Below are 24462 nucleotides of genomic sequence, written 5' to 3'. Positions count from 1 at the left end.
TAGGCCTCACCTCTTAAAGGATCCATCCCCTCCCAACACTAACACATGAGATCAAATTTCTAGCACATGAACTTAAAAGGGATACACACTCATTATCTAAACCATAGCACTCGCCTAGTTCAGAACCCCTTAGACAGGCATTACATGCTTTCCTAGCTATCAAAATCTTTATTAGACATCTCCAAAGCAAACCAAACCAACAGGACATACACACGTACACGCGCACACACACACACACAGAGGAATTGTGGAGGCTGTGGCATCCAAATGTGCAGGGTGAGCAGGCAAGCTAGACACTCAGAAAAGTCAACAATGTTGATAAAGTCAGCTGAAGAATTCATTTCCCAAACAATCCCTTCCCATGATCTCCAAATTTCAGCCACAGAGACCTTTTAGTGCCTGGAATGTGTGCTTATTTCCCTATAGGGTCTTCATATGGGATGTTCCCTGGTCCTAGGAAGATTTCTTCCACCACACCTTGCCATGGGTTAGGCAACCAACCTTTCCTTTCAGTTCAATCTCAACTGTACTTCTTGTAATGGGAAATTCTTCATATCCTTCCTGAGTAGGTAAAACTTCTCAAGTATTTATTTTATTTTTTAAAAAAGATTTATTTATTTATTTGAAAGGCATAGTTACAAAGAGGCAGAGGCAAAGAGGTGTTCCATCCACTGGTTCACTCCCCAGATCACAGCAATGGCGGAACTAGGCTGATCAAAGCTAGGAGCTTCTTCTCGGTCTCCCACATGAATGCAGGAGCCCAAGGACTTGGGCCATCTTCTACTGCTTTCCTAAGCCATAGCAGAGAGCTGGATTGAAAGTAGAGCAGCTGGGAATTGAACTGGCACCCACATGGGATGCTAGCACTGCAGGCGGTGGTTTAACCTGCTACACCACAGCACTGGCCCATGCTTGTTTACTTTCATAGCATTTATTCATCTTCATCAAAGTATGTATCACAGTAAGGTTTTTCAGGATTTTTAATTTTTACTTTGCTCTATATCTAGAACCTAGGATATAGTAGAAACTTATCAAATTATTTGTTAATTGACTGAATTAATTTACTCAAAAGGTGGCTTACTGTGACAGTATAGAAAATCAATGTAACAACACACTATCTTTTCTGACATAATTTATTGGAAATACTTTGTCAACTGCCTATGGCCCATTAGAAAAGTTATAGTTGCCTTATACCCCACCACCATTATTTCTTCTTCCAATCCTTTGAACCCTGTAAAATGCATCACTTTATTTATTATAGCACAGAGTGTGTAATAAGTGAGATGTGTTGTGGTACAGCAGGTTAAGCTGTAGCTTGGAATGCTTGCATCCTACATCAGGATGCCCCATTTGAGTCCTGGCACCTCTGCTTCCAATCCACCAAGTGATGGTTCAAGTACTTGTGCCCCTCCCACCCACATGGGAGACCCAGATTGAGTTATGGGCTCCAGGCTTTTCCTGACCCAGACCTGGCTGTTATGGGCATTTGGGTAGTAAACCACCAGAGAGAGGATCTGTCTGTCACTCTGATTTTCAAGTAGATGAAAGTAAACAATCACTTAGAAAAAAAAATGTAATAAGAACTTGTAAATCTTGAAACTTAATGGTTTGGGAAACCTAGGTATGCTCATTTTTCACACATTGCCTCTGAACTCCAAATTCACCCTTCATACCCTGCTTTTAAGGACTCGAGTTGGAACCCCAAAGCATTTTTCCCTTGCCATCTAGCGCCAGGTGACGCTTTGTGGGCTGAAGATGCCAGAGGGGGACAATGCCAGAGGCACAGCCTTCTTTTGAATTGGTTTCTTCCTCTCTTCTTGCTCCTATGGTGCAGCTGCAGGAGGCTTGTACCGAAGGAGCCCAGTGGTAAATACTCTCTCATGAGTTTCCCCAGAGCCCAGTGGAAGGCTTCCTGATGGTCAATCCCTGTGCAAGTTTCCCTTCCCGCCTGCTCCAACCATGTGGCTATGGGCTAGGTCTGAGGCAATCCAGTGAAATTCCCTTCTAGCCCACTGGCCCTACAGTCCCCTTTACATGGAGTCAGATCTGAGCACTGGAAAGAGTGCTCCTCCCAAAAGTGTTCCTTATTGGGTACTGTCTTTCAACCATAGGCTATTCTTTGAGTTCCCCTTTATCTCCTGTTAATGGCTACCCTCCTGGTACCAGTCAATAATTTTACAATTAAATACTCCCCCATTAAATTGCTGGGGTGGATTCTCCTTCCTTCCTGGACTAGGTCTGATCTACACACACTGAATCAATGAGTTAAGAAATCTGAGTAAGGACATACTGTAATGATCACAAACCATGAAACAGAACTTTACTTCTGAGTGGAGCCCAGGAGGTCACCCAGACCCTCATTTTCCAGGAGTACTGAGAGGTTCAGCGCCGCCTTCTGCCTTTTATGGAGCAGCAGAGCGGACGAAAGACCCCCAGGGCCTGCCTTACCTGCTCCTCCAGGAAATGCTCTGGCCCCTGGGAGAACCCCTCCATGAGCCTCACCAGGTGACTCACTGGCTTGTTTGAGAACCCATGAGAGGGAGAAACCTATCTCAAGTCCAAGTGCCAGGAATAAGTGTGCTTCTTCTCACGACTATTCTAGATTCAGTTTATGGACACTGTGACACTAGTCACTGTTTCCACTGATGCCAGCCAGACTGGGGCTCCACTTGGCAAGTGGGCAGCGCCTCAGGACACCTTTTGCATTCTCGCTCCTCTGCTGTAGTTGGTCTCAGATGTCTTCTGCCCAGCCCTCCCTTTGTGTTGACGGTCTCACATGTCCCAGCACACACCAGGCGCTTGAAAACAGCCATTTAAGAATAAAGTATCAAGGCACAAATCTCCAATTCTCCTAATGCTAACTTCAGGATTCTTCTCATTACTGTTTGCTCATAGCGTCAAGAACATAAAGACTTATATCCTCTCAGGAATGGGTACACCTTAGAGGCAGGAAAGTAATTGGTTCAAGCATTCCAAAAGTTCTCGTGCCACTTGTTTACTTAATTAATACGTTAAGTAAATTTTCTACTTCGTGTCAAAAAATAAAATTATTAACTTGCATTTTATCAACTTTTTAAGAATGCTTTTCAATACAAAGGCATCCAAATGGATCGAGTGACTATAACAAAGCTATCCATAGCTCAGAAATGATAAAATTTTAGTTTTTTCTTATTTCAACATTGAATTATAGTGTCCAGTTCTTATATTCTTTCAAGGACAGCCAGTTTGCAATATTCGATGAAACATACAAAAATTCTGTGGGTTTTTTTTTTTTTTGCCAAGTTTTGTGTGCTTAATTTTTCCTTGCTCAATAAGCAGCTTTCTTTTTTGTATCTCTTTTGGATAGTGAGAGATGACTGGTTCCAAACGTTATTTACACCAGGATTTCTTCACGTTTCTACAGATGGACCTCTATAGTTTCCATTTATCATGGGCAGTGACTCATACCTTTTAGGGGCAAAATAAATATTTGCTAAATAAATCCTCAGAGCTGCTATCAAAAATGGGACATATAGGAAACAAAGAAGAAATCACAGACAATAAAGTAACTGCAGCGGTGGAAATAGAGAAAGTGTCTGATATTCCTGCTTTCCTCCTCCGAATGACTCCAAAGAGCAGAGGAGACTGTGTCTGTGAAATTGACAAACTTGGCTTTTTCCAGTTTCAAAGAAATAATTCTAAACAATGTGTTTCTTGTTTCCTTTACTTTGAGAAAGTGTGGCACTTACATCCTTTGTAAATATTGATTCTTTTCCTTATGTATCTATGTGAGAAGTCACCAAAGTTTTGATGTAAGTATACCTGGTGACCTTGGCTCATAGCCCAGGAAGGCTTGGTAAGATAGAATCAGGCAAATAGACTTAACTGCCAATCTAATGGGGGAGAATTCTGAAAAATGGGCCACAGAAGCAAATGGCAGATCAAATAAGGAAGAAGTTAAAATGAGGCAATAAAGGTCCAATGCTTTCTCTCCTATGAAAACAGGACATTAGGCAAGTGAACTGATGTCCTTTTAAACACAAGATTTTCCATTTATTTCAGAAACTTTAAGATCAATTTTCTATCTGATTCAATTGGGCTATTGAATTACTGTCCTTCATGCCTTCAAACATATCCTTGTGCCTATTTCTATTATCCATATCTTTGATCTTCTATTATATAGCCTGTGTTTTCTCTCAGGGTCCTTTGTGGATGAATAACTCAACCAAATCAAGGAAGAATGAACCTTAATCTTTGAACCATACATTCTTCATGCAACAGAGCTAACAGAAATCCAAATAGAAAAAGAATTTCAAAAGACACATTTCAATACCACTTCCTATTGGTTGATATTCATTAAAACAGGCTAACAGAGTTTCAGATCACACATATATTAATCATGAAAGTGAGTTGTTTTAGAAATTAACAAGAACATATGCTTGTTTTCCATTGTAATCAATTACATGAAAATTTCCAGTGAACATTTTTAAGACATTTTAACAAAAACAGTCCTTGCCTGAAGCTTGTGAACCTTTGGTTAAAGGAAGGCTAACATTGTCAAGTTTTCCTGGTGTTGGGACATAAGAACATGAGTATCAAGGGCAGGCAGCATTATAGCAATAGAGTTATCCAGATTCTGTACACAGACAGGATCTGTGAGAGGCATGGGCTTCTTACATTGGGATATACTGCAGTTACATCTGCTCTTGCCCTCTATGGTGAACTCACTTCTGATAAGTTGGGGAACCCTTGGTAATTAAATCAGAACCCTAATCTAACCACCAGAAAACCTGTTGGCATTAGCAGTGGCATTGGTCCTGCAGAACATAATCTCTGAGCTTCCCCTAGACAACCGCAAAAGTTCCTGAAAGGCCATTTGCAAGATAATGTCAGTGAGTAAATAGGAAGAGAAGCATGGCTTGCAGGGCACTTAGTAACATAAATATGAAAATTCCTGTTGCTATTTTTGACCTTTGCAGAAATACAATGGGAATAAAGCAGCATGTAGAAACCTATGGCTTAGTGTGCTTAGTTTTGGGGTGAAAGTGGTAAGTGTTGATGCAGTTAAAAATAAATGATTTTGTTGCCATGGTTTCCTTCTTTATAAATTCTTTTCAACAGGAATTGCTGTTGTTGTGTTTAATTTTAGATTCATGCAGATTTTCGACAAATAAGAACTCCTATACATCTGAAAAATGGTTTTTTCAAAGCTGTAGGAAATGTTTTTGGCAGTCTGACTTAAACATTTCTAAGCAAAATAACCTGCAGGGTTCTGGCTTTTAGACAACTACCAAAAGAAAGTGAAAAAAGAGGATGAGAATTTAGAGAACATGTAAGATTATATCTAACCTTCTGATTAAAACCTAAATTCTAATTATTGTGACTTTTATAGGCACGTTGGATGTTGGGGATGGCCTCTCAGAACCCTGAGGTGTCCCTTCTGCAGAACAACTCTCTTGAAACATACCCATGTAGGATTTTAGGTACCAAATGCTAATTTACATAAATATGTATTTACTATTATCAAAGTTTTCAAAACTCTGTCATATCACCTCAAATACAATTCAGTTGTATTGAATAAGGTATCAGGATTACTTAAAATTTACACCTTCTCTAAAACATCAATGTTTTACTTTTTTTTTTTTTTTTTTTTTTGACAGGCAGAGTGGACAGTGAGAGAGAGAGAGGATAGAGAGAAAGGTCTTCCTTTTTGCCGTTGGTTCACCCTCCAATGGCCGCCGTGGCCAGCGCGCTGCGGCCGGCGCACCGCGCTGATCCAATGGCAGGAGCCAGGTGCTTATCCTGGTCTCCCATGGGGTGCAGGGCCCAAGCACTTGGGCCATCCTCCACTGCACTCCCTGGCCACAGCAGAGAGCTGGCCTGGAAGAGGGGCAACCGGGACAGGATCGGTGCCCCGACCGGGACTAGAACCCGGTGTGCCAGCGCCGCAAGGCGGGGGATTAGCCTAGTGAGCCGCGGCGCCGGCCAATGTTTTACTTTTTAAAAATTTACTAATTAAGGCAGGCATTTGGTGTAGCAATTAAGATGCCTGTGTCCCATATCAGAGTGCCTGGGTTTGATAGCCAACTTCCTGCTCATGCAGACACTAGGAGGAAGTGACAGCTAAAATAATTAGGTCTCTGCAGCCACATGGGAGACCTGGATTGGGTTCTAAGTTCCTGGCTTCAACTTAGCCCAGCCCTAGGCATTGTGGGCACTTGGGGAATGAATCAGTAGATAGGAACACTCTCTGTGTGTCTATCATTTTCTGTCTCCTTCAAATAAATTTTTTTTGAAACACAATGTTTTGTAAACACAAAAGCAAAGGAAGAATTGCATTTATCAAAGCAGTTTTTTCCTTATGCATTCATTACAAGATTATCTAAATAGTGAATTCCTCTACCAAATTTAAAATAGGATTTGATTTTTAAGAAGAATCAAATTACCTGTGTAGAAATGCATTATGATACCATTGCTATGTACAGAGTGAACACTGAAATGTTAGTGTTTGTTTCAATGATTAAAATGTTCACTGTATTTAAAATCTTGTTTTTCATTGTTTTCTAAGGACTTTATGTTAATCCTAACAATCTAACAAAATGAAAAGTTTAGAAGTTAGAATGTCTTAATTTAGGATAGCAAGGGATTGAATTCATTATAACTAAAAGGAAATAAATGAACCATATTTGTCTTTGTAAACTTACTTATTTTCTAATTCCTTTACTGTGATTTATTATAAGAATGAATTATGTTGTTAATTATACACTTAATCTTTTAGGCATACTAGTTTCATTTTATTAAATTAACAAAAATACCTAAAAATTCAAAAACTAAAAAGATTTTGAAAAGCCCATGAGAGTATTTTAGGCATGGAAAGCCAAGACACTCTGGCAAAAAAAAAAAAAAGACCTAAATGAAAGGTCTCTGCGAGTGAGATCCCAGTGGAAAGAACGGGGCCATCAAAGAAGGAGGTACCTTTCTCTGAAGGGAGGAAGGAACTTCCACTTTGACTATGACCCTGTCGGAATAAGATCGAAGTCGGCGAACTCAAAAGGCTTCCATAGCCTTGGCAACTCATGACTAGAGCCTAGGGAGATTACTGATGCCATAAACAAGAGTGTCAAATTGTTAAGTCAACAACAGGAGTCACTGTGTACTTACTTTTCATGTGGGATCTGTCCTTAATGTGTTGTCCAATGTGAAGTCATGCTATAACTAGTACTGAAACAGTATTTTACACTTTGTGTTTCTGTGTGGGTGCAAACTGATGCAATCTTTACTTAATATATACTAAATCAATCTTCTGTATATAAAGATAATTGAAAATGAATCTTGATGTGAATGGAATGGGAGAGGGAGCAGGAGATAGGAGGGGCACGAGTGGGAGGGAAATTATTGGGGGGGAAGCCATTGTAATCCATAAACTGTACTTTGGAAATTTATATTTACTAAGTAAAAAAAAAAGATTTTTGTAGTATTTTAATTCAATTTAGTCAAAACAGAAGTTTGTGATATTTTTTGATATATCCTTAATTTAAATTGATACATAAAAATTTTAGAAGAATGTATGGGCATGCAACTTGCAAGTGTTTTTGGAAATCAGAGGACTTATTTATTAAGATATCCCAACCAGGGGTCAGCACTGTTGCATAGTGGATAAAGCCATTGCCTGCAGTGCTGGCATCCCATGTGGGTGCTAGTTCAAGTCCCAGCTGCTCCACTTCTGATCCAGCTCTCTGCTATGGCCTGGGAAAGTAGTAAAAGATGGCCCAAGTCTTTGGGCCCCTGTACCATCGTGGGAGAGAGACCTGGAAGAAGCTCTTGGATCCTGGCTTCAGACTGGCACAGCGCTGGCCATTGTGGCCATCTAAGGAGTGAACCAGCAGATGGGAAACTCTCTCTCTCTCTACCTCTGCCTCTCTGTAACTCTGCCTTTCAAATAAATAAATAAATCTTAAAAAAAAAAAAGATATTCCAACTATTAGTATAGACACTGCCCACATGAATGATATAATTAGAAATATTTCCACTTCTGGCCATAGGTGTGACAGCATTGCTTAATGTTTTATAAGATTTCTATGGTACAATCCTCAAATTAAAACACTGTAAAACTTGGGAATATTTTGAATTTTCCATGTATAGATCAGGGCTTCCCGCAAGATTGTCAACTCTTTCTAGAGGTATGTCTTGAAAGGTGGCATGGCCAGGGATTCACTACCTTTTTGATCTGATCTGAGCTTTGCAAGTCACTCACTTGGAAGAACAGCAGACCAGGTTCTTTTTTATGGCAGTTTGCCTCATCCCTGAAACTAAAAATCATGTGAACCCCTGGCCAGAGGCACAATTCCAAGGATTCTGGAGCTATTAAGCCATTTACCTTTGTTACAAAAGCATGAGGTACCGGCTATGCCATACCATTGTAAATACATTCTTCCACCAAGAATAACTAGAAAAGATTGACAAAATAGTTTTTCTTAATCAATTTTTTTGAAAGTTTTGGGGAACAGGGAAATATATCCCAGATTGAAAGGGGCTGAGATCCCGAAGATTAGGGAAATTCATTAAGATGAGCCTTGCTCTAATTTCTCCTTAAGTTACGTGCCTTCATAAACAGCATAGCAGTAAAGATCCAGAAGTTTAGGAGGGTGTGGGGATGAATAGGTAGAGAAATTCAAAGAATTTGCTGCAGCCTTACAGAACTGGGGAGCCAGAACCTGGAGTCCAAGATCTGAGGGTCCATAATCATGGAGAGGAGACAAGCACAGAGACATGACCACGATAACCTGGGACCTGGCCAAGAGATAAAATAGATGACAGAAACAGACACAGATTTTATAGAAATGATGGAGTTACAAGGTGCAGATTTGATAACAGAAGCACTCCTGATAAAATGAGGAATTTAATTTGAAAACTGCAATCTATGCAAAGCAGGAATCAAAACTCTGGAACTGAAAATTATAATAAAGTGGAATAAGTAATGCAATAGATAGGCATAATAACAGGCTAGACATAATGGAGGAAAGGACAGGGATCTGGAAAAGAGGTCAGGAGAAAATACATCCAGATTAAAGTCCACAGAAAACAAAAGTGGAAAAGAGAGAAAAAAGATAGAGATTGTGGTACAAGAGGCCAATGTCTTCTACATGTTATTAGAGGCCCAATGGGGACAAAAGAACAAAAAGAAACAATATTTTAAGAGATAATAGGTAAGATTTGTTCAAAACCAACAGAAGACATGAAACCACAGATTCAAAGAATAATATGAACCCCAAGAAAAATAAACACAAAGAAAACCACACCAAGGTAAGTTATTGCAATCTGCTAAGAACAAGAGACAACCTTCTAAGTTCAAAGAGTAAAATACTTTTCATTTTGTTTTATTTATTTATTTGAAAGGCAGAGAGGAAGATAGAAGAGGTGAGGGAGAGAAGGGTGAGGAAGAGAAGGAGGGGAGAGGGAGAGACGACCTTCCATTTGCTGGTTTACTCCCAAAATGTCCACAACAGCCAGGGCTGGACTAGTTTGAAGGCAAGAGCTTGGAACTCTGTCTAGGTCATCCACCTAGGTGTCAGGGACACAAACTCTTAAGCTATCATCTGTTGCTCCTCGGGCACATTAACAAGAAGTTAGATTTGAAGCAAAGTATCTAAGGCCCAATCCGGAAGTCAGACATCGGATGCAGATCTCCCAAATGGGAGCTTGACCTATTATGCTACAATGCTCAGCGCAAGGAATAAAATACCCTTTTTTTTTTTTTTAACCTAGAAGCCTTTTATTTGAGGTATGCATACTTCATGCATTTCATATATACTAATTTAGGAACACAGAGATTCTTCCCACCCTGCCTCCCAACTGCACTCCTATCCTTCTTCCTCCTCCCTCTCTTATTCCCATTCTTATTTTTCTATAAAGATCTATTTTCAGTTAACTTTATACACATAAGATTAACCCTACACTAAGTAAGGCGTGTTCCTCAACAGTTGAGACAAGGGCTGTTCAAAATCATTGAATCTCAAAGTATCAATTTCATTTCTATAAATTACCTTTTAGGTACTCTATTAGTTACCACAATATTTTATTTTTTAAGATTTATTTGAAAGACAGAGTTAAAAAGAGAGTAAGAGAGACAGAAAGATACCTTCCATCTGCTGGTTCACTCTACAAATGGCCACAGCAGCAAAAGTTGGGCCAGGTCAAAGCCAGGAGCTTCAAAGAGTCTCCCTCATATGTTCAGGGACCCCAGCTTGGCCCATCTTCTGCTCCTTTCCCAGGTGCATTAGCAGGGATCAGAAGTGGAGTAACCAGGACTCAAATCAGCACCCAAATGGGATGCTGGTGTCACAGGCTGCAGCTTAACAACCTATGCGAGTCCCTAAAATACTTTTTATAGCAAATTTCTAGTAGAAATAAAACCATTCAAAAGAAATGGAATTGCTGCATTGAGGAGACTGTTGAACTCACACGTTCATTGCATCACTACTCATAGTAGCCAGGACATAGAAACAACCCAGCTATCCATCCATGGATAAATGGATACAAGAAAATGTGGTACAGATACAGAATAGAATACTATTCACCCACAAAAAAGATGAAATCTTGTCTTCTATGACAACATGGATAGTCCTGGAGAATGTTAGGTGACATAAAAAAAGCCAGGAGCAGAAAGATAAATATCATATGACCTCAGGTATATATAAAATCACAGAAGCAGAGCGTGAAACAGGGGTTACAAAGGCTGGGCAGGGGGTGGAGTGTGGGAAGCAAGGAGAATGATACAGTTACAATTAGATAAAGAGAATACATTAGTTCTGTCACACAGCAGAGTAATAATGTATTATATACTTCAAAACGGCTAGGAGAGAAGATCTTGAATATTTTACAACAAAGAACTGACAAGTGTTTGAGGTAATGGATATGCTAATTGCCCTAATTTGATTATTATACCATGTATATGCATATCAAAATATCATACTGTATACAATAAATGTGTGCAATTATTAGGTGTCAATTAAAAATAAAATTACAATAAAGAAATAAGCAAAACCAAAAGATAGTGAAATATCTTTCAAGTTGAGAAAAACCTGCCCACTTAGAGATCTATTGCAAGCTATAGTAGTCTAAAACAAAAATGAAGACATTACAGACTATCTAAAACTCCAACAAATTATTGCATGCACGAATTATTAAAATTTTTTTCAAGCAAAAGGAAAACTACAAGAGATAGAAGTATGGAAATGCAACAAAGAATAAAAAGTAATAAAATTTTAAATGTGTGAGATATCTAAATTGATAATGACTGAAAATAATTATTTCATCTTATGTGGCAAAATATAGAATTAAAATGCATGACAACAATAACCAAAAAATTAAGAATGACAAAAAATGGTGTTAAGGTGATCCTTATAGAGTCTAAGAAGTGATGAAGATAACATTTACAATAGACTCACAGGTCAAAGTACCTATGTGATTTCTAATATGATGAAAGAATTAATATGTAACTAAAAAGTTAAAAGAAGGAAAATGGAATGATACATGTTTTGTAAAACCCAAGGGACACACACACACACACACACACGAAGCAGAACAAATAGAAAACAATGAGATGATAGACTGAATGTCAGTATTCTTGGAGAAAAGATCAAGGCAGAGAATAGACTTGGGGGACAAGAACCCAGGAGCAAATCAAACAAACCCACCTATGTCTGGCTCCTACAAATTCTTCCTCCTAGTCTTTCCCAGAGGAGGTTTTTTATTTTAACAGTAGTCTACTTTTTCTGATTTCCACTACTTTCTTTTCATTTGTCAATATGCAGCCACTTTACAAAGTTCATAGACAACTGGAATTAAAAGATAGGTTTATTTTAGTACAAAAACACTTGAAATCCATGCATATTTTCTCCATAATGTTCATTTTCCATGAACTTAACAAAGAGCCCTGGAATAGGCTTCTGCTTAATTGGTTCTACAGCCAGTATTATTCTATTTGTTGTGAAGATATGTTTATAATTTTTATTCAGTAAATAAACTCTATGCAAACTAGATACATTACATTCCATTTCTAAATTTTTAATGAAATCATGTATTAAGCCCTGTAAGTAAGCAGAGTCCTGCTAGATACAATTAAGAATAGGGGGCAAGAGGGCAGTTTTCCCCAGAAAAGTTTGCTTAAAAACAAACAAACAAAACAGAAAAAAAAAAAACACCAGTACAGGGTAAACTGAAAGGGAGCACTTCACAAAATGTGTTATTCCAAATTACAACATTGACCTCACTGGGCCGGTGCCAGGGCTCACTAGGCTAATCCTCCACCTGTGGTGCCGGCACCCCGGGTTCTAGTCCGGGTTGGGGCCGGATTCTGTCTCGGTTGCTCCTCTTCCAGTCCAGCTCTCTGCTGTGGCCCAGGAAGGAAGTGGAGGATGGCCCAAGTGCTTGGGTCCGGTACCCACATGGGAGACCAGGAGGAAGCACCTGGCTCCTGGCTTGGGATCGGAACAGTGCACCGGCCATAGTGGCCATCTGTGGCGGGGGTGGGGGGTGAACCAACGGAAGGAAGATCTTTCTCTGTCTGTCTAAAAAAAAAAAAATTGACCTCATTATGTATATATCATTACAAGACCAACACAGTTGTGCAAATGTTTGGAGGCAAAGGGTGAAATGGCACACATAACACTTAGGAATCTCATGCCCGGAATGCAGTTACTGGAGTCCAGGGATGGTTTTGCAATTTTGAGGCCAGTGAGGTTTTCTTCCACTTTCCACTGTTTCCCACAGAAACACAAGATGGTTTTTCTGCAGTCACCTTTCCCTTTTCCCTTCTCCTGTTGCAATGATCTGAACTACATCAATCTTTCAGCCTTAATCCCTGACAAGAACTTCTTTTCCTGCCACCACCCGATATTTGATGAAAAACAAACTTTATTATCTGATTGTTATTTTTAGCAAGATAGAAAATGTTACATGTATTATCTATCAGTTTTGAAATGTGGGTCACATAGAGCCTCCATGTGACATGAATGAAAGAACACTTCTTCATTTAAATGACTTTTTTTTTTAAGAGATGGAAGACCCAATTGGGATTGTTCTGAATAACATAAATACACTACAACCAATTTTGCAGTATTTCCATCTATGAAAAAAGATTTGCATATCCTTTGAAATAATTTAGGTATCTTCCATTAAAAGTTTGTTTTCCTGCACTTGACTTGTCACCAGCAAATAGAAAAAGTGTAACTAGCTCTAAAGCTAGAACTGAACAACAGCTCTTATTAAGAAGCAAGAATTGCCAACTCATTGTTCCTTGCATTCAGTTTCCTTGTGCAATGACTTTTAATTTGCCTAGCTGTTATTTTAAAGTGAAAGCAGCATTCTAAATTACAAGCAACACAATTTGCTCAACTTTACAAAAAACCAGTTTAAATAATTTGTGTATCAGGAAGGTTCCAAAACAGTTCCGACTGCACCTGTCTTTAAATAGGTTGGCTTTCAAATCTGATTTTTTAAAACTCCAATGTAAACAGCAGATATATTTTGAGTCTATTAGTCTTTAAAAAAAAGATAGTAGATATTTTTATGTGTACTATCTCTACATAGTAACACCACTCCCCTGTATTTTATAAGAATCGTTATCTCGCAAATACGTGCATATCTTTCATCTCATGTTATCCTGATCAGAGGCAGCAGAAATCCATCTTGCAGATGAAGAACTGAGACAAGAACCAATGCTTTGTCCAAAGTTACATCTGCACAAGAAGCTGGCCATGAATGTAAGCCCTTAACATCTGTCTAGCTGGGCTACATTGCAATGGCCTCATGGTTGGGGCAGCTCCCAGATGACCTGTGAGTTAATGCTTCTACCTCCTTTCTGTAGTCTCAGCAGCTGGTGGTCACTGCCATTCAGAATATGCCTGCTTCGAGGATGCTTTAAAAATAGAAACTCAGGAAGTGACTAGAAAGGGGTTTGGCTTATTTCCTGGGGAAGGAGGAAGTGGGGAATATTCCTCCCTATAGTATGCAAAATTTTTCACTGCTGGAAGTCAAAATTTGTATCCCCAAATGACCATTTTTAGAAAATTAACATTTTAGAAAAGAAACAGATAACCTTTCCTATCCTGCATTTTACAGAAGTCTAGGGGCAAGCACCATAAGGCAGGGCAGCATGCTGCACATGCTGGAGGCACTGGGACAAAGATACAGAGAGGAGAATAAGAGTGAGAGACAAAAGACCTGGGAGCTGATGAAGAGTACAATTCAAGGAAAAGGGGGAATTTAGGAAGATTTGCCACCAAGGCCAACAAGCACTCTAGCCATATTTCTTGGAGAAAAAAAAAATGCTGCTGCAAGCTGTGAGCCCACTGAGAGCAAACAGAGGCAGCACCAGCAAGAGTGGAACAAAGACAAGACCTGTTTGTGATTAACGAGGAAATGAGGGGGAATGAGGGGGATTTACATCCACTACCAAACAGCATTATCTGTAAACACTTCCACTAAAATGTTTAATCAATTCCTCAGTAAATGTTCATTGTACTCAATTATTCCCTCTTTTGTTACAAATCCCAAAGAAAGAACCTCTATCTTCTATGCTTCACAAAACTACGGATTCTGGGTGGCCTCTGAAACAAAGCAAAAGCGTTTCAAGGAAAGACAACAGAAAGTAACGCCCAGTCCTGTGTTTTCAGAGCTTGATGACACTGGGGATAGCTTAGCTGCGAGCTCTAGGCTCCTTTATCTCTTTACTTCTTCTCAAATTAGGAAGAAAAACTTGTTCTCCCTGACTGCATTCCTTTTCAAAAATTTCCCAGTCTCTTGCCCAGATGGTGCCCTTTGAACTTAAAAGCTAAAGAACTTTGTACCCCACTGTAAATCGTCCCTACGGCCATGTTGCTTTTCCATTTAGCTGCCAAGCTGGGGAGAATTGGCAGTTAGACTGGACAATTAGCACTTTGAAATATTATACCCCCACATATGTAACAGGTTAGCACAGTGCCTGGACACAGAGAGCACTCCACAAATGTTTGTGCCTTCTTCCCTCTGGGCACAGAAGTAGGCAACATCTACTTGCACTTCTAGCACAGAGACTGGCGCAAAGGATAACGGGAAAGTAGGTGCTTGGGGTCCTAAAGAGACTAGACACAGACAAGATGTGAAAGGCCAGACCTTAATATTAAAACTTGGTTTTAGATTTAAAGGTTATTAACCAAAAACTGAAAAAAATCAAAAAATAGACAAGCATGAATGGAGATATTAATATTGAAACCCCTGAAAGTAATCACTTTTATCTCTAGTTGTAAAACAATCCATACTCTTAAAATCTCACAACCCAAAGTATTACAGACACTAAAGGTCCATTAGTGGGCTGTCTCCAGTAATAATTAGTGATGGTTTTAAGACTTTTCTCTAGCACTTTATTTAGTACAACCCAAAACGTTATCACCAAGAAGAAATAGGCAATTGTAGGACTGTTATTTATATAATCTGTGAAAAAAAGAAAACTAACTTACTCCTCTAGCCCCTGAATAAAATCAAACACATGGTGTGTATTAAAAAGCAAATGTAGTCTATCACAAATTCTAAATTCTTGTTTTTTTTTCCATAGAAACTTTCACTTAAAGGGTATTTCTATGCTGAAGTCTTCCTTTAGGAGATTAATTCTCTAAAATATTGCTCACTGGATCAGACATCCATAAATCCAGAAAAAGTGGCTCCTAAAAATATTCAAATTAACCTGGCAGAGTAATACAGCAATTGAGCCAGGCCAGAAGTAAGTTGACCCTTTCTAGCTATCTCCATAATTGCTTCCTGGCCAAAAAATAAAAAAAAATAACCTCTGGCTTTGTCCTGAAGTAGTAAGTCACACGAACTTAAGTCACACAAGCTTATTTAAGTATTTAAGTAAGACACGTATAACCCAAAGTGTTAGAAGAAAAAAACTCACAAGCATTGGATTATGTTGACCTTTCAGAGTTTGATGAAAAGCGTATCAGACCAGGAGTCAGATGTGGGTATTAATCTAAAAGTCTATGAACTTCAACAGTGTCTCTCAGATTCTCACTCTAATCTATAGAAACCATGTGAAAAGGGATTTTGTAATTATAATCAAATATATAGCATTATTCAGTCAAAAGGTATTTATTGAACACACTTTGAAAGTTCATCTGCAAAGCACATTTTTATTTAAATTTAAATTGTATTACCATTTAAAATTTTATTATCATTAGGTTTATGAGAGTAATTCAAAAGTTCATAGAAAATTGAATTTAAAAAAAATTTGGTGCAAAAAATTGAAATACATGCATTTTTTTCCATAATACACATTTGCTATGAGCTTTTTGAAGACCTTTCATATATAAAATTTCTTGTATTTCTGGAAAGAATGAGAAGGCTTAACCCTCAGGTATTACAAAGCCCGCTTTATTCCTCAGTCCTTGCAGTTCTTGGTTCTGGAAGCCTGCCTCTCTTATCCATTGAGGACCGCTTGTTCTCACTTGGGGTAGAGGAAAAGATGCTTCTAAATTTAGTCTAAGTGGATTTAACATATGGCATCATACCTTCCAGGGTCAAGAGGTCCCAGGGTTTCTGGAAAACTGGAAAACAGACTTTTCTGGGTGGTAGAAATTGGAGAGGGAGACCATTCAGCTATTTGGAGAAAAACAGTGAATTGAGGAATTTTTTTCAAGCTAAATTTCTAAAAGAAAGCTATGTCTTAATTCTAAGTGGCATCCTGATTTAGTCTCTTCAAATATTTTCCTGATGGCAGCTAAGACATAGTCAATTATTGGCATCTGGTCCATATGCCAAATGGACTGCTCCGAGGGAGTTAGGTTAGCCATGGACCTGGAAAATTATCCTTATTGGATTTGAGGATAAAAATAAATAGAAGCATAAGGAGGGTTAGAATAGAGGTTTTCATTTAAAAGCCAAAGGGTCAAAGTCAATAAACAGACAAAGACAAAGGAACAAGAAAAAAATCTAATCAAAGTTTAAAATTAGAAAGAATTTTTAATGAAGAATGTGATCCAGACCTGATCATTGTATCCGTAAATGATATCATTTACTGTGTGTGGTTCTTTGAACCTGAGATATCCATGAAAAAGCAACAGCCATGAACTGCTATAGTTTCTTATTGACTAAGTAAGGTATGAGTATTCCAAAGACTCAGAGCATGCTCGTATATCTGTCATGGGACACCCATAATGTTAACTTTTTTTCTCCTAGTTGCACAAAAGGCATAAAAGGAAATAAGAAAAATTACAGCTTTAAGGACAGAGTTGGAGTAGTACAAAAATCCAGAATGAAGCTGTATCCGGGTCTACACAATCAACACAACTGCAGTGGGTGCCATTCTAATGTATGTGAATAGTGCCATCTAATGCATTGCTTAAAATCAGCAGGCATTTTGAAAATTCCTTTCTGGAGGCAAAGGGAATTGAAAGGAACCATCTAATTAGGAATTGTATTATCAGAATTTCACTTTAAATTGAAACAAATATTCAAATAAGTCATGGCTGTTGTACATTATTTTCAGCACATCAACAGAATTAATTTTCCTAAAATCTGCCACCCCTATCTTTTACATTTTCTAAAAATAGATTTTTTTTGCCAATATTGTATAGCTGATAGTATTGAAATTCAGAAATTTTCTAAGGACTATTTTGTTTTCACTATTTATAGTGAAACTAATAAATTAAAAAAATCCAAAGATCTAGAAAAAGATGTAACAATGTCTTCATTCAACATGGATTGCGATTAAAATGCCTGGCATTATGTTGGAAGCTATCAATGCCGTATTCACCATAGTCAGCTTTACTGCTTCAAGAGTTCTTAGAAAAACATTTTGAAAAACTCTCCCATGGATCAGATGAAAAAAGGCATATCATAGACACCTGAACATGCAAGCAAACACACACAATAACAAGAGTATCCTAATTTCCTCTAGACTTTACACTAGAAATATTTGGGAAAGAAGTTCTTAAAGATGTATGAACCAGTCTTACATTGGCATTTTGTTAAATGACTTTCCTAAAACTTCAAATGAGTCTGGCACCATTGTTTATATAAAATCTATAAGCAAGTAAGTTGCAGTTGTCCTATATTCACTACTAGAAAATAGCTGATGGTTATCTTACGACAACAATTCACACCCTGGGGAAACTGAAAATCCTATTTCTAAAGAAAGGACGAGTAGCGAGCAATGGCACAGAAAAGTTGATGAGTTTAGGAACAGTGTATAGCTATAAACGTACTGGTCTCAGATTAGATCAGTGTTTCACCTTAGCCAAACAAATGTGAGGGTCAAGGAGCAAGAGGAAGTTGTCTACATTGAAAGTGGCAGAATGTTTAGAAAATTCTTGCATTTATGCAAGCATTAAATCACCCAGTTTGCTAAGCTGAAACTTGATGGGTGGAGAAATCTATGAGATGATATCCTGGGATTTAAGGCTTTCATATCAGTAGGAGAAAGAAGAAATTTTCACAAATTATTCATATATAACAGAGTTTGCATAGCAGGGTATGCCAATAATTGTTTTTAAATATTTGAATAATTGCATAAATGAATGGATTTATTTTTAAATTAGTGTCATAGTAGAGATTATGGGACTTCAGAGGAAAGACAAATTATTTCTGTTAATTTTGGTGAGATAGGGGCTGATGCTATGGCATAGAAGGTTAAGCCTCCTCCTACAGGGCTGGTATCCCAAATGGGTACCATTTCAAGTATCAGCTACTCCACTTCCAATCCAGCTGCCTTCTAATGCACCTGGGAAAACAGAGGCAGATGGCAAAAGTGCTTTTGCCCCTGCACCCATATGGGAGACTTTGGAAGAAGCTCCTGGCTCCTGGCTTTGGCCTGGCCCAGCCCCTGCTATTGCTGCCATTTGGAGAGTGAGCCAGCAGATGCAAGATGAATCAACCTCTTTATCTTTCTCTTTCTTTCTCTCTCTCTCTCTCTCTCTTTCTGCCTTTCAAATAGATAAATCTTTAAAAAAAAAAATGGTGAGATAATGTATGAGCCACTTTCCATTGCTGTCACAAAATATCTGGGCCTGAGTATTTTGTAAAGAAAAGAGTTTTTTTTTACCTCATGGCTTTGGAGGTTGAAAAACAGGGCAATGAGGTCTGCTGAGCTCTAGGAAGGGCATCCTTGGCTGTGTGACATGGCAGAGAGTACCACAAAGGGAATGAATGAGCGAGAGAGGCCACATGGTGAGAAAGGAAGCCAGAGGGCGGGGAGGGTCAGTCTTGCACACATGTTTGTAACAACCCTCCCCCTCATGGGAACTACCTGGGGGTCCCATGAGAACTACTTAGTCCTATCCAAGTATCATGTCCCCAATGTCCTAGTCACATTGCACTAGGTCTCAACTCCCAAAGGTGTTACCACTTCAGTGTCACCACATTGAGGACCAGATCTCCAATAAATGAGACTTGGGGGAGCACACTCAAACCACATCCAAGCCATCACAGATGGGAAGTAGAGAGAGGACAGATATGTGTAAGAAAGAATACAAAGTAGAGTTAGAACTGGTTGTAGCACTTTGAATGATAGGTAATACAAGTCCAGGTGGGAACAAGAATAAGGAAGGTCATTGTAGAAGCAGAAAAGACAGGACATTATTTCAGATTAATTTATTCTGTTTGCAAGGATGATATATGAGTTGAAAAGAAGAGGGACTCTTCCACCACACACTACATACCAAACATAACTCAAAATAGATCAATGACATTAATGGAAGAGCTAAGATCATAAAACATGAAGGAAAAAGCACAGGAGTAAATCTTTATAACAATGGATTTGGCAACAAATTGCTAGATATAATAACAAAAACATGAACAATGAAATTAGAAATAACTAAATGGAACCTGAGCAAAAGTAAAAGCTTCTGTGTAATGGAGTACATCATCAAGAAAAACTCAAAATGGGAGAAGATGTTTGTAAATGTTATATCTGACAATGGTCTGGCTTGCAGTACTATACAAAAAAACTTTCAGAGTCCAAAAACATAAGGCACAAACACCATAATTTAAAAATCAGAAAAGGCACCCATGTGAGAAACTGAGATGAAGTTCCTGGCTCCTGGCTCTCAGCCAGACCCTGCTCCAGTCATTGTAGCCATTTTGGAATAGTGAACCAGTGGAGAGAAGATCTTTTTTTCTCCTTCCATCTCTCTCTGTTACTCTGCCTTTCAAAATAAAATATTTTAATAAATAAATAAATAGATGGCAAAGAATTTAAACAGATATCTCTTCAAGGCAAATGAAAAAATGTTCAAGGTCATTAGCCATTAGGAAAATGCAAATCAAAACTACAATGAGATACAACATCATACCCACTAAGACTTTAATAATAATTGCAAGGATGTAGAGAAACTGGCACCCATGGTCATTGTTGGTGGGAGCATAAAATGACTCAGGTGTGGTGGAAAATATGTTGATGATTCCTCAAAAAGTTAAACATAGAATTGCCATATGAGCCAGCAATTCCATTCCTCTTTATTCATGCAAAAGATGAAAACAGGTGCTCAAACAAATGCATGTATACACATACTCATAGATGCCATGTTCATAGTCACCAAAAAGAGCAGAAACTACATAATTGTCCATCACTGGACAAGTGGTTAAACTGTGGCACATCCATACAGTGGACTACTATTTGGCCTTGAAAAGTGATGAACTACCAATACATGTTGCACTGCTGATAAAGCATCATGCTAAGGGGAAGCTAGACATGAGAGCTTACATACTGTACATACATAATCCCACCTATGTGAAATGTCCAGAACATGGAGACAGAAAGCAGACTGGTGGATTCCAGGAGCCTAGAGGAGGGCAGAATGGATTATAAATGTTAAGGTATAGAGTTTCCTTTTTTGGTGATGAAAATATTTTTGAACTAGAGAGGGTGGTAGGTGAACAATTTCATGAATGTACCAAACATGACTCAATTCTTCATTTTTAAGTGGCTACATAAGGTTATATAAATTTCACTTTGATTAAAAAAATAAAGAATAAGAGAGGGCAAGATGAAAAAGAGAAAAATAAGTTCAACACATTTTATTCACTGTCAATAAGAAGAGCATGTAGGGAAGTTGCTCATTGCAAGCTCTTGGGTAGAAGAGTGACACGATCAGACCTATACTGGGGTAAGTTGGTAGTAGCTATAAGTTCGTAGTAGCTATATTGAGGTAAGTTGGTAGTAGCAAAGCTCCCTGTTCATAATTTTAAAACTTGTTCTAGGGCCAGCGCTGTGGCATAGTGGGTAAGGCCACCGCCTGCAGTGCTGGCATCTCATATGGGTTTGAGCCCCAACTGCTCCACTTCTGATCAAGCTCTCTGCTATGGCCTGGGAAAGCAGTAGAAGATGGTTCAAGTTCTTGGACCCCTGCACTCGTGTGGGAGACCCGGAAGAAGCTCCTGGCTTCAAATCGGTGCAGCTCTGGCCGTTGCAGCCAATTGAGGAGTGAACCACCAGATGGAAGACCTCTCTCTCTCTCTCTCTCTCTCTCTCTCCTCTCTCTCTCCTCTCTCTCTCCTCTCTCTCTCTCTCTCTCTCTCTGCCTCTCCTTCTCTTCTCTCTCTCTCTCTGTAACTCTTTCAAATAAATAAATAAATCTTTAAAAAAAAAAAAAAACTTGTTCTGCAAGAGTCTGTAACAGTACAAATTATGCTGCTGGCTATTAATAGTCTTAGAAAGGCCAGATGAGAGGTCAGATATTGAGAAAGTAGAAGGACACTCTCAAACCAATTCATCTATTGCATCTATAGTGAGCATAACATTTGCATAGAACCATTCCAGCTATTTTTCCATATAATTGAATACTATTCCTTAAATTGACTGAAAAATGCAAGAATTCTAATGAGAGAGCAGTGCAGTAAGTTGTTCCATTTACCCATGGGCCAGGGTATATGAAAGAGCAGCCACAGTATAATTATATTTTAGTGTAGTTCTCTGAAAATTTTGATCATGTCTTCTCAATTTCTTCTCTTGTAGAGAACAGAGGCATTCCCTTGGTAAAGATCTATTGAGCACAGACAACATGCCAGGCATAAAGACAGACCCTGATTTCATAAAGGTGAACAAGTTGAGCTTACTTTCTAGTGGATAGATAAACAGGAGGTGACAATGTGATCAAAGGAGGAAGCTGAAGGTACATCTAGTCAACACCAGATATGGGAAACAATACCTGGACAATTTGGGAGGATGAGCAGTAAGGTAGAGGTGGTGGAAGTTGGTGGGGCAGGGGGAGAGGCAGAGGTTTGGGTTGAGTTCTTGGAAGTCTTCCTCAGGAGGAGTCACAACTAAGACCCAGAGGACAAGACCTATTAACCTGAGCAGGGCAGGGACAGGGGCAGAGGAGCCACCAAGAGTTATTTTCTTGTACCTGAGAAGTGGGAAGAGGAGTGCTTACATGAAAACCACTAGGCAGGTTTTGTCCAGCTGGTGGGAGAAGTTATATTTACATATACATCCTTAGAATGATGTCCTTTACAGCGGCTTGCCATAGGCCTCCCTACAGAGATATCAGAATGGAAAACTGGAGCCCTCACTTGTTAATGTAGCGTGAAAACATCCTCGCAGGTGCGGGTGTCTGGTGCAGTGGTTAAGACGTCTCTTACAGTACTGGTATCTCATCAGAGGACCTGTGTTTGCATTCTGATTTCTGCTCCCAATTCCAGCTTCCTGTTAATGCAAACCTTGGGAGGCAGGAGATGATGGCTCAAGTAGCTCAGTCCCTGACACTTTCCTGTAAGACGCAGATTGAGTTCTTAGTCCCTGGCTTCAGCCTGGCCGAACCCCATTGCAGGCATCTGGGGAGTGAATCAGTAGATGGAATGTTTCTCTCTCTCTCTCTCTCTCTCAAGTAAATAATTTTTTTAAAAGTCCTTCTTGATCCATACCCTGATTAACATTCACTTCCCAAATTACTTTGTTATGTCTAACTACACAAAGCATTTTTTCTGGTCTTTTTTTTTTTTTTTTTTTTTGATGTTCCCGTTCAATTGGGTTTCTCTCCTTTCACTATGCTGTGTTGCTTTTAATATAGAAACTAATGAGGCTGGCGCCGCGGCTCACTAGGCTAATCCTCCGCCTTGCGGTGCCGGCACACCGGGTTCTAGTCCCAGTCGGGTCACCGATCCTGTCCCAGTTGCCCCTCTTCCAGGCCAGCTCTCTGCTGTGGCCAGGGAGTGCAGTGGAGGATGGCCCAAGTCCTTGGGCCCTGCACCCCATGGGAGACCAGAAGAAGCACCTGGCTCCTGCCATCGGATTGGCGCGCTGCGCCGGCTGCAGCTCACCTACCGCGGTGGCCATTGGAGGGTGAACCAACGGCAAAAGGAAGACCTTTCTCTCTGTCTCTCTCTCTCACTGTCCACTCTGCCTGTCAAAAATTTAAAATATATATATATATAGAAACTAATGAGCAATGTTTTGTTTATTTATTTTATTCCCCTCTTACATTTTACTTTTAAGTGAGAAATGGGAAGCAAAATGAAATGTTGAATATGATGAACAGCTCTCAGTTCACACAAATTAATCATTTTCTGCCTAAAGGTTGTTTTCTTTTCTCACCAAGTCCCACTCAGCACAGCGATCTGCATTAGGAACAATGTTATTTTGAAAATCTCTAAGTACTCAAATAACTCTTTTAGGAAGATACTCAAGCTACTCTATATTTCTGAGAGAGACTTTATCTGAACCAGGCCTCTGATAGCTTTTCCACTTAGCCTGTAATTAGCTCTCCATTCCACTTTGGGCTATGGAACTGGAATTTACGTTTTTAAGTATATATTAGTATGTATTTCCTTCTCTCCTTGTATATGATTTAAGTTGACAGAAATCACTATACCCTAATTATAGTCCATATGTGGGTTACGGGTGGTTTATATTCACCATCCTGATGTATATGTATAGTTATTCAGAGATTTAGGTAGATTCAAATTTTAGTGGCTACCAATACTATTCAGGAAACTACATGTTCTTAAAACTATAACAAAATTTATATTCTAAGTTTTAATCCTGAACTGAGCAAGAAATACTTTAAGTATTTAGGATTTCCTTACAAACCTCTACTACTCAAATGTAGGTACACTAAAGCAAAATACTTATTTCAAAACTACTGTATGCTACACATTGACTTTCTGTGATGATGACCATATGCCATTATTGTAGTATGAAATGTTATGGTTATTGATCAACTGCTACCTGTGTAATGGGTTAACTTAGAAAAAAGTAATCAATTTTTTCTCAAGTAAAAATTTTATTTCTTATACCTCCTAAAAGTGAGAACTTATTCCAACTAAGATCAAAGTTGAGAAAATATAATTCCAGATCTTTAAAAAGCTAAGTCTCACCAACTTTGTTTTTTTCAACACTTTTTCATTCTGCCCTTTTATTCTAATTCTCTACAAGATCCTCCTTTCTTCCCTTCCAACCATTATATGTCTCTTATCTCTCTGGATATTAGAACCCCCAGTTTAGAATTGTTCAGT

Source organism: Lepus europaeus, chromosome 6, assembly GCF_033115175.1.
Source record: "Lepus europaeus isolate LE1 chromosome 6, mLepTim1.pri, whole genome shotgun sequence".
In the NCBI taxonomy this organism is placed as follows: domain Eukaryota; kingdom Metazoa; phylum Chordata; class Mammalia; order Lagomorpha; family Leporidae; genus Lepus; species Lepus europaeus.
This window is presented reverse-complemented; position numbering follows the sequence as displayed.